Source organism: Culex pipiens, chromosome 1 (genome assembly GCF_016801865.2).
Source record: "Culex pipiens pallens isolate TS chromosome 1, TS_CPP_V2, whole genome shotgun sequence".
NCBI classification, from domain to species: Eukaryota; Metazoa; Arthropoda; class Insecta; order Diptera; family Culicidae; genus Culex; species Culex pipiens.
In genome coordinates, this window is record NC_068937.1 from 102,416,331 (window position 1) to 102,427,626 (window position 11,296).

The 11,296-nt window shown below is 34.0% G+C and overlaps 1 protein-coding gene across 2 annotated transcripts in view; it reads right to left on the bottom strand.

Moving 5' to 3' along the window:
• Positions 1–1,796, bottom strand: part of LOC120428959 (uncharacterized) — a 92,365-nt gene extending 90,569 nt beyond the window's left edge. For both annotated transcript variants that reach the window (XM_052711634.1, XM_052711633.1), the window contains exon 1: positions 1,340–1,796. The gene's annotated coding sequence lies outside the window, so the exon portion shown is untranslated. The remainder of the gene's footprint in view (positions 1–1,339) is intronic.
• Between the last annotated feature and the right edge of the window lie 9,500 nt (positions 1,797–11,296).

Genomic DNA, 11,296 nt, shown 5'->3' on the forward strand with positions numbered 1-11,296 from the left:
CACAAGGGGAGGGGAGGGTGGGCACCACCCGAACCATACAGTCCAACAACACCTTCGCTGCTGAGGTAATCCTCCTAATGCTTCAGAGCGCCCAAGGCATCACGCACTGTTTAACTTTTGGGCGTCGTCGACATCATCGATCGAGTCTTCACAGTGAAATGATTGAGCACTTTTCGATCGAAGAAGATTTCAATGCCCGAGGGGAGGTAGGAGTTGATTGTCGATAACGGGCGATAATTTGGACTTTCCGCTTAATTTTCGATTCGGGCTCTCTGTTTGCAGTCCCGGTGGTGAGTGACGGGAACGTGACGGAGCGGTTCCCCGGTGAGATGTTGGTCGGTTCTGTTTTGGCCGAGTAATCGACTATTGTTGCAATTAGCTGTCTTTACCGCTTTATTTTATACGCTTGCGGTGTCGTCAGAGTACTCACTCTCTTAGCAAACGAAACCCGTTGGTAAGAATTTGGAGCACTTGTGAATGGAAAAGCAAACAACTTGAGCCAAAATCAGCCAAATTGAGTTAAAAACGTCGTTTTTTACTGTCAAGTCATTTTTACAGAACAAAGTTTTTTGGATGACTTCAATTTCGCAAAATAAATCCTTATTATAATTTTTGTCTTTTTTAGTGATCAAGAAAACAATGTCAAAAAGGTTAGTTCCAAAAGTGTCTATTGCATGTTTAAAGTTACTTGACCACAACAGATGACTTTATTTCCGGTTGAAGACTTCCGTCTCAAAGTTAAGTGTAGCTGCTAAACTTTCCTTACAATTTCCAATCTTAATAGCCCGATAATAGTTTCGTTCGACCTGACAATCTGAAATTAATTCGCTAGTGCAGAAAAACAAACAACCAAATTGGCCACGCAACGGCGTAAGATAATTGTCAGTCGTTCCATTTTGACAGTTTTCTCTCCAACCACGCCACCCTATAATTAACCGAATTAATAAAATTCATAAAGTTGCACACAAACACACACAATCAAACTATTGAGGTTGCGTTCTCTCCAAGTCCAAACATTCCCCAACATGTGTGTACACATTGACAACGACCAAAGAAATGTCGGTCAAACGAACACGCGCGCGCTACAAGTTCAGGTTCCCAACGATTGTCGATACCTCCAAAAAATAAATAAAAACGGATTCCGCTATCCCCACTGATAGCACACTGCTCTTGAGTCACAACCCGTAGCGGTTTCTTTGCATCATCCACCACTACTACAAACTGTTACGGAGTTATGACTTTGGACTTTTTCGGTAACCTTTACGAGAAAGAGGTGGAGTTCACCGCCCTCTAACCCCAACCTCCACCATCCTGTTGGTCAGTCAATATTCCTGCGTACCTTACTGGCCACTGGCCAAGGCTGTTGATCTTGTTGTTGATGTTGTTGATGATGCTCAGCGACTCCAAACAATGCACAACCACCACTACAGCTATGCCAATAGAGCTTCAAACAACTCCACTTTACACACTAATGAGTCCGCCAGCCGGATTTGGGGGAGTTTGACGAGGCTCTTCCTTTGGCACTGCGCCGAGGCGAAACCGGTCTCCGAACACTTCTTCAAGCGAGTTCCGTCCTCTTGGATCAACACCAACACACCAGCAACACCCAACCGTGTGTGTATTGAGAAAGTAGTGAAAGTTTTTGCCGACTCAACGTCGTGCGCGCGCGCGCCACTTGAAGGCTTCTCGGAATACCACTACCACGAGGGGACACACAATCACGAGAGAGCACGACGAGTTAGTACTCGGATCACTGCTGGAACTAAGGAACAACGCCACGGTAAGACACGTGCTACGTCGCGAGCTGCTGTCTCGAGACTGAAACGGATGCGCCCCGAACGGGGGTGTTTTATCAACTTTTTTACTTTGGATCGGAACGGAGAAAGATCACCGGTGCATCTCCGGAGAGTTTTGAAAGTTTGATAGGAGTTTTCGGAGAGAGTTGGGAGAGATGAGCGAAAGCTAGTTAAGGAGAACGAGAGATGCTGTGAAGGTTACCACGTGCGCCGATTGTTATGGTAGATTGGGGTGACTTGGGTTCGTTGCTTGTTCGTTGAAGTCTTTAGAATGTCGACAAAAAGTATTTCACGAACACTGTCAAGAATCAACAAATTAACAAATCAACAAAAAGAAAAAAAAAACAAATTAACCAGTCACTTATTCACAATTCACAAATCAACTTCAAATCAACAAATCAACAAATTAACCAGTCACTTATTCACAATTCACAAATCAACTTCAAATCAACAAATCAACAAATCAACAAATCAACAAATCAACAAATCAACAAATCAACAAATCAACAAATCAACAAATCAACAAATCAACAAATCAACAAATCAACAAATCAACAAATCAACAAATCAACAAATCAACAAATCAACAAATCAACAAATCAACAAATCAACAAATCAACAAATCAACAAATCAACAAATCAACAAATCAACAAATCAACAAATCAACAAATCAACAAATCAACAAATCAACAAATCAACAAATCAACAAATCAACAAATCAACAAATCAACAAATCAACAAATCAACAAATCAACAAATCAACAAATCAACAAATCAACAAATCAACAAATCAACAAATCAACAAATCAACAAATCAACAAATCAACAAATCAACAAATCAACAAATCAACAAATCAACAAATCAAAAAATCAACAAATCAAAAACAAAAACAAAAAAAAAACAAAAACAAAAACAAAAACAAAAACAAAAACAAAAACAAAAACAAAAACAAAAACAAAAACAAAAACAAAAACAAAAACAAAAACAAAAACAAAAACAAAAACAAAAACAAAAACAAAAACAAAAACAAAAACAAAAACAAAAACAAAAACAAAAACAAAAACAAAAACAAAAACAAAAACAAAAACAAAAACAAAAACAAAAACAAAAACAAAAACAAAAACAAAAACAAAAACAAAAACAAAAACAAAAACAAAAACAAAAACAAAAACAAAAACAAAAACAAAAACAAAAACAAAAACAAAAACAAAAACAAAAACAAAAACAAAAACAAAAACAAAAACAAAAACAAAAACAAAAACAAAAACAAAAACAAAAACAAAAACAAAAACAAAAACAAAAACAAAAACAAAAACAAAAACAAAAACAAAAACAAAAACAAAAACAAAAACAAAAACAAAAACAAAAACAAAAACAAAAACAAAAACAAAAACAAAAACAACAAAAACAAAAACAAAAACAAAAACAAAAACAAAAACAAAAACAAAAACAAAAACAAAAACAAAAACAAAAACAAAAACAAAAACAAAAACAAAAACAAAAACAAAAACAAAAACAAAAACAAAAACAAAAACAAAAACAAAAACAAAAACAAAAACAAAAACAAAAACAAAAACAAAAACAAAAACAAAAACAAAAACAAAAACAAAAACAAAAACAAAAACAAAAACAAAAACAAAAACAAAAACAAAAACAAAAACAAAAACAAAAACAAAAACAAAAACAAAAACAAAAACAAAAACAAAAACAAAAACAAAAACAAAAACAAAAACAAAAACAAAAACAAAAACAAAAACAAAAACAAAAACAAAAACAAAAACAAAAACAAAAACAAAAACAAAAACAAAAACAAAAACAAAAACAAAAACAAAAACAAAAACAAAAACAAAAACAAAAACAAAAACAAAAACAAAAACAAAAACATTTTTTTTAACAAAATAACTTTTATTAACAGATGTTAAAAAATATACATTGCATTGAAGAAATTAATTTAAAAAAAAAATATTGTAATTCATACTTTTATCGAGAGTCGATGATTTATTTACTTGTGTTAATAAATCAATGTACTTGTTCCGATGGATCAAGTAAGGACTCGTTGTTATTTAAAAAGCAATTACTGAACATCAAGTTCTAGTATGGTGTTAAAGAAGATTTTAAACGATTTTCACGGCAATTAATCTCGCTTTTTTGCAGAACCCCTTTTGATAAACCTGCATTTGAAATTTCCATAACTAAACAAATGCATAGCAAAAATGTCTCGTTGGTAACGATGACTTGGCAAAAACTGTTGTATCTCAAACCAGTTCCAGAGAGAGTTCTTCTTTTATTTTCAAATTAGTGATCTATCCAGTCAGGTTAAGGGGGTGAACGAAAGTTTAAATAATTTCTGCATCCTTAATTTGTCCAAAGGTGTTATCGCCAAGATATTCATAATAATATCTCCGAACAAAACAAACCGTCACAATTCAAACTTCATCTTCGAAAACATCAACCTGCTCGGCAGACCCTAGCAACAAAGTAGAGGAGCATGATGATTCCAAAAACGGAAGAAAGAGTGTGCGCTCATTTCCGATCTTTGCGATCAATTTGCGCGGCTGTGCCAGAGGAGCTGTCTGTCATCATTCTTTGCCAATTTTGCTTTCTGTGCCAGCGCTAGCGAAAGCGTCCAGTCCAGTGAAGAAGCTCGGCTGATGTTTTTGTTTTGATGCGGTGTGTCGTCGTTCGTTTAACAACACAACTTGTCCATCAACTGTCGTAATTATTGAAGATGATGCGCGCGCGCGGAACCAGCAGTTTTGACTTCCTCTTGAAGGAGTACTGGCGCATGGAGGGTGATTAAATTTTGATGATTAGAGTTTAATAAAATTACTGAAAAAATTTAGTATTTGAGAAAGGTAAATAAATTTCAACCTGGAAATTTGAGACAGAGTTGTGTACATAAAGACAATTTTAAGCAATCGACCAGGCTCAATTGTTATTCGCTGGAAGCAGGGCTGTGGAGTCGGAGTCGGAGTCGGAGCCGGAGTCGGTGGAGTCGGGTCTTTTTGGGGACCTGGAGTCGGAGTCGGAGTCGGAGTCGTCAAAACTCGAACAGCTGGAGTCGGAGTCGGAGCCGGAGTCGGCTGAATTTTAAGAGCTGGAGTCGGAGTCGGAGTCGGAGCCGAAGATTTTTGATAACCCGGAGTCGGAGTCGGAGCCGGAGTTATCTTAAATTAAAAAAAAATATGTTTTTTTATTGTTCAGTATTTCCTATAGAACAGCCTAATTTACAAAACATCTTATATTTTTAATTGATCAATCAGATGCAATTATGTTTTTGAAACTTTTTATTGTGATTGAAAAGCTATAATTGTGTTATTACACTATAATCACTAAATGATAACTTCTTACCCAAGTATGTAGTATCATAATTTAAAAAATAATAAAAAATATTGGTTATGTAGTCAGACATATCTAATTGATTCTTGAATGCTTCCTTTTGCCTATATTTATGTGCCCTTTCAATTCAAATTTCATCCAGTTATTTCTGAAAAAAGTACACACACCGTCATCTTTTACCCCGATAGCATATGTCTTGGAAGTTGTAAGTTAAATCATTTTTTAGGAAAAAATTACGAGGTACAAAAAAAGATTAAAAATAGTAATCACTGTGTTTGCAAATCGAAAAAGAGTCACTGACAGTTTAACTTTTGTAACAAATAATCAACGATAATAACAATCTCTTACTTGGAACTCAACATGCGCATTTTGTTTATAACTGAGTACAAGAAAATCAAAGCGTTGTATTTAAAATAATTGAAACTAACAAAAAATATCAAAAGAAGTTGCATCAAATTTGAAAACAATCATTGATTGTTGATGTTGATGTTAATTTTAGGTAAACTATTTTGATATCGTTGCAAATTATCGTTGAACAAATCTCAAGAATTCAGTACAAAAATACAAATCGTGCGCCTCCTTTTTAAAGAATATTAAATTTTAAAATTAAAATAAATTTAAAATTTCCAGGGAAAAATATTTTTCATTTCACAGATATTTGAAAAGGACATCTTAAGCGTCCTTTCCACGAAGAAATTGTTTAGATAGATTGATTTGCAATAATAATCTCCTTCAGCCAGGGCGTGATGTCCATGTACGTCTTAAAAAAAAAACAAAAAAAAAATGTTTCGTTTAAAATTGTCATTTAAAAAACAAGGTGCCTGTCACTGTGCTTCTTACAAATGCCAGCCTGAATGTGAGCAAATTGAATTTTAATGTTCAATAGATCATTAAGGTCAGGTTTCTTTTAGTTATTCATTCAAAAATAACAATTTAATATTTAAATTTATTAGCCTTGATAAAAATATTTTCAAATTTGAGGTTAAGCAAATAAATCCAAATTTACTTACAAAACTGTTCTTCTCAAAATGCCTCTAAAACTGAAGATATTTTTTGATTTCTATTTCCATAACGTATAAAACTTGTAACCTAGAAACTTTTTTTCCGTTTATTTACTTTACTTTACTTTTACTTAACTTATTTTTCTTGAGAAAAACATGACGCTTAGAGAGTATTTTATATAATCCTATTTATCAATGTTTAAAAAATAATTAACTTATAAAAGTTAACTAACTTTTGAAACATTTAAAAATATGTGGAGTCGGAGTCGGAGTCGGAGCCAACCATTTATTGAAAGCTGGAGTCGGAGTCGGAGTCGGAGTCGGCTAGAGTTGGTAGGCCGGAGTCGGAGTCGGAGTCGGAGCCAACCATTTGTTGAAAGCCGGAGCCGGAGTCGGAGTCGGAGTCGGCTAATCTGAGAAAGCCGGAGTCGGAGTCGGAGTCGGAGTCGTTTGAAATATGACCCGACTCCGCAGCCCTGGCTGGAAGTACAAACGCCTTAAAATTTCGCCATAAATCATTGTCCTGCCCACAGCATAACTTCGAGAAACAACTTCCATGTGATCATAATTTCCCGACATAAAACAATACTCAGTCGTCGCAGAGCCAGCATCACTTAAATAACACATCGTTGACATTCCCATCAGCGAATCTTGTTTTGTTTGGTTGATAATGCGCAGACCACGTGTATTGTGCAATGTTCAAATGTCGCCCCGAGGTTTCATTTCATTGTGCGCTCTGTGACGTTTATTAGTTTGTGATTTTTCATTTATGCTTTGTTTGTTTGAAGATCTGTAGCACGTATTGTACAGCACGTTTGAACGAGTGCGATGCGATACCATACTGGCATGCAAATGATGCAATCTCTTCATGGGAAATGTGACCAAGGTTCAGTGAACATTTGATGACATTTGAGTAATGGAATAATTTAGAAAAATGATTGTTCAATGGATAACGCAGACTATTTTTTTTTTTTTTTGAATTATAAATATAATTCCAAATATATTTGTAGGACCAAATCGTTTTTCACCACAGTTTGTATGTTATTATAGACTTGATTACTTATGACTTCTTCAAGATTGTGAAATGAATGAAAAAATTTTAACGTTTCAAGTATTGATGTTATTGTTTCTAATATCTAAACAGCTCCTGACATCGAAATAAATTTCGAAAAGTCGTTTGAAGTCATTTCGAATAAAAATTATCAGTTGGGTTAGTGAATTTTCGCGACTTCGGCATGTATTTCCATCATTATATCATTATATCATATTGACATATCAGCATTTTGGCGTTCGATTACAGCTTTTAAAATGCGTTTTCAACCCATATCAGGTCATTAATAGTTTAATGGGATGTGAGCAAGCAAGTTTCTATCAAAACATTTGAAAAAAATAAATTGTCCTTAACCTGTCAAACAAACAAGAATTTTCCCTGAAATTAAAATAAAAGTATCTAATTGTAAGCCTGATTTGCGAAATAATTATGTAAAAAAATGCTTAAAACTTCAATATTAAAATGTCATGTTAAGGTTTCTGTAAATGCAAGGAATCCAAAAATCGATCTCGGGTTCTCATAACAGGTGGTGCTTTGTTTACTTTCTTTCAAAAATTTTACAGAAAGTCAGACCTACACAGAAAAAAAATGTAAATTTACTCGACACGGAAAAAATAAATCACATGTAAACTCAGTTGATGTAAACTTGAGATTCGACGTAAACGGTTGAATCACACGTCAAATCATGTTTTTACGTATAATTTGTTGCAAATTTACATCAAATTGCATTTAAATTTAAATGTTTAATGACGTGCAAAAGTGTTACATCATAAATGATGTAATATTCGGAAATATTTTTTTTTTGTGTAGTTCTGGACGGCTTGGTTCTGCAGTTTAAAAGCGGACTATCCGATCAAAATAATCAGTGTCTCGAAAAAAGGAAGATTCAGTGAAAAGTGTGTGGTGTGGTGAAGCTACTAAGTTTGAAGCAGATTACCATGAACGGCAGGTTCCTTTCAGCAGGGTGGTCAACAACATCTGGTGAATGGACGCAAAAAAAATACTAAGTGATTTCAAACAAATAAGGAAAAAAGCCAGAAAGAATAATTGTGATTATGAATGAACAAAATGTCTATTTAATTATATTTAATAAGGTCAAATAAAAAAAATCGGTTTTGGTCAAGCTAAATATGTGTTGGTTCGTCTTATAAGAAACTGTCATTTCCAATAAGAATATCACCCCACCAAAATTGTGTTATATGTAATTTTACACGACCTCGATTGGTGGGCTGGATCGTGTAATTTAGAATTTGACGTAATTTTACATCTTATTTGATGCTCTAATTATGTGCATCTAATTTAACGGAAAATTACTGATCCTGCCCGTGTGGATCAATCGGATCGACTCACAATCCAGAGGTCGCCGGTTCGAATCCCGCGGTGGGCGCCCTCAACAAATTATAAGTGTCAAAATGGGTATTCGGTGCCGTCGCTCCGTGCCATACTCTCGTAAACTTAGGAGCCCAGGGCGGCGAAGTCCTTGTAGTTAAAAGGAAGACACTAGTGGTTGGTACAACAATGGTGGTCGACAGCTATAACGTCAACTTCGTTTTCGAACATGATTTTTTTCGTAGTGTGTATTACAGTTCAGACTCGATTATCCGAAGGCGTTGGCGAAATGTCACTTCGGATAATCAAATCACCAAAAAATCACCCTAAGCTTCTCTAAAGTGATTTTAAAGTTTTTAAATCCGAGATGGCGGCCAAAATGGCGGTTATGGAATATTGAAAAAATGCATTTTTAAATTTAATAGTCAGTAAACCATTCAAATTTGACTGAAATGGTGTGCAGAACTCGAATTTGATGTTAAAAGTAAGAAATTAAAAAAAAAACGAAAAAAAATTGATCGTGGTTCGAGTCTTATACAAACCTTCGGATAATCGAACTTCGGATAATCGAAACTTCGGATAATCGAGTCTGGACTGTAGGGGAGAGTGGGGAGACTTGATCCCCGGGGAGACTTGATCCCAAGCCTGTATCTCGTCAGCATGTGGGTAAAACAATTAGCTTTGTTCTAGAAAGTTGTGCGAAATTGACTAAAACTCATTGTAGAAAACAAAGAAAAAAATTAAAAAATGTTTAGATTGAGTTACACACATTTTTCTAAGAAGTGCTGCAAAAAACTTCCAAGAGATCTTTTTTCTTTGTTTTGATAAGTATAGAAAACACTCAAAAATTATTCACAAAAATATTTTTTGTACATTAATTGTTTAATAAACATATCAACTCCAAAACCCTTACGCATTTGAAGTTAAATTTATCGTCATACTATTTTTACAATCAATTGTTTCAAAAAGTGCGTTTAGGAAGACTTGATCCCTGCATTTTTACAGTCACTGGAATCAGCCTCAAGATTAAATAATTTGGCTGGGTTTTCGTACATAGTTTCCTTTAGTATAGTTGTACATAACTAACTGCAGTTTGAACCATTTTTCAAAAGTTTTGTAAACAAAAATAACCAGCTTTTGTAAACATGCTCAATTTTGGCCTAAAAAAGAAAATTTTAAGTTTTTAAATATTTTACATGCTAAACTTGTTATATTTTGAACACAAACGTACAGGTTTAATGTGAAATTGCTGTATCTCATAGAAAATTAAAAGTTTGGATGAATAAGAAACATTTTGCTTAAGATTTCTTCAAAATGTTGAAAGGGGGATCAAATTACCCCCAACATTTTGAAAATGCCGGTTTAAAATATTTTTTTAAAACGCTTGGCATTATTCGAAAAGTTTATCTGATGAAATACCCTTATCAGCCAAACATAGTTGAATGTTTAAGCTTTCAATTCATGCAAAAAGATCATAGTTTTGTGAGAAATTGACAGAGTTATGTGCGATACAAAAAAAGGGGATCAAGTCTCCCCACTCTCCCCTACTGAAATAAAATTTGGAATGGCCTAAACAAGAAAAGAGAACACAAAATTTTCTAAATTATAGGATCAGGAACACGAATATTGCAAATATGTTCTGCAAAAACTAACTTGCTTAAATTAGCCTCCTGATCTTGGAAATTAATAAATATCCATACAAAAAAATACCTATGTACAGTGAATCAAATATTTGTCCGTACCCCCCCGTACGGAAAATGTTTGTAATATAAAAGTTCATAAAATACGACCAAAGTACCATGTTTTATACATCAATCGACGCGGCCGAATGTCCTCTTTAAGACACTGTCATTGGATTTGCAAAAAACTTTTTCTAAAAAAATACAAAAATAGTTTACTGAAAATAGTCGAAAAAGAGGTCAAATAATTGTCCGTACCCCTAGTAAAAGTACAAAATCTGATCGATTTAAGTGAATTCATTCATGAAATGTTGTTTCTGTGTCAAATACTAGTACCTCTAGCCAGTTTGTAACAACTTTAAACTTCTGATAACTTTGTTAAGTTAGTTTATATTAAAAATTGGTTTAAATTTAGTTTTTTATGTAAAACTTATCAAAACATTAGTTTATAAACAACTATTTTTATAAAATTGCTTTTTTATGTTGTAAGAGTCTCTATTGAACAAGTTTTAACAATATTTGTTCGAAATATACATTGTTTTCATCTTTTTTATTGACATTTTTTGACCAAAAATACTGTTTCGGAACAATACCGTTTAACAATCCGGATTGTCCCGGAACCGGTTTAACCCCTTGGAGGGAAATTTTGTGGTGGCCAGATAGAGGACAAAAAAACCACCTCTTGCAATTTGAAGCATCCAATTTCGTCCACTACAGCCCGATTACGAGTCCCTAGTCTGAAATTTGAAATTTTCAAATTCCCCAAGCAAAACATTCTGACCCAGGCCGGTACAGAAATTCTCAGCACGGAAAGTACGGTATGCGACCCCGTTTTAGTCAAATTTGAATGGTTGATTGCTTAACTATTAAATTGAAAAATGCATTTTTCAATATTTCAGCACCGCCATTTTGGATTTTTCTGGGATATACAAATTCTTTGGGGGGTCATTTCTAAGCTTAACAATCAAAAATAACGCATCGAAAAAAAAAGTTTTTTTTCGTGATTCGATTATCTGAAGTGAAATTTTGCCAAGGCCTTCGGATTATCGAGTCTGAACTGTATAAGAATGATCATTGTTAAGAGTACAAACACACTTTT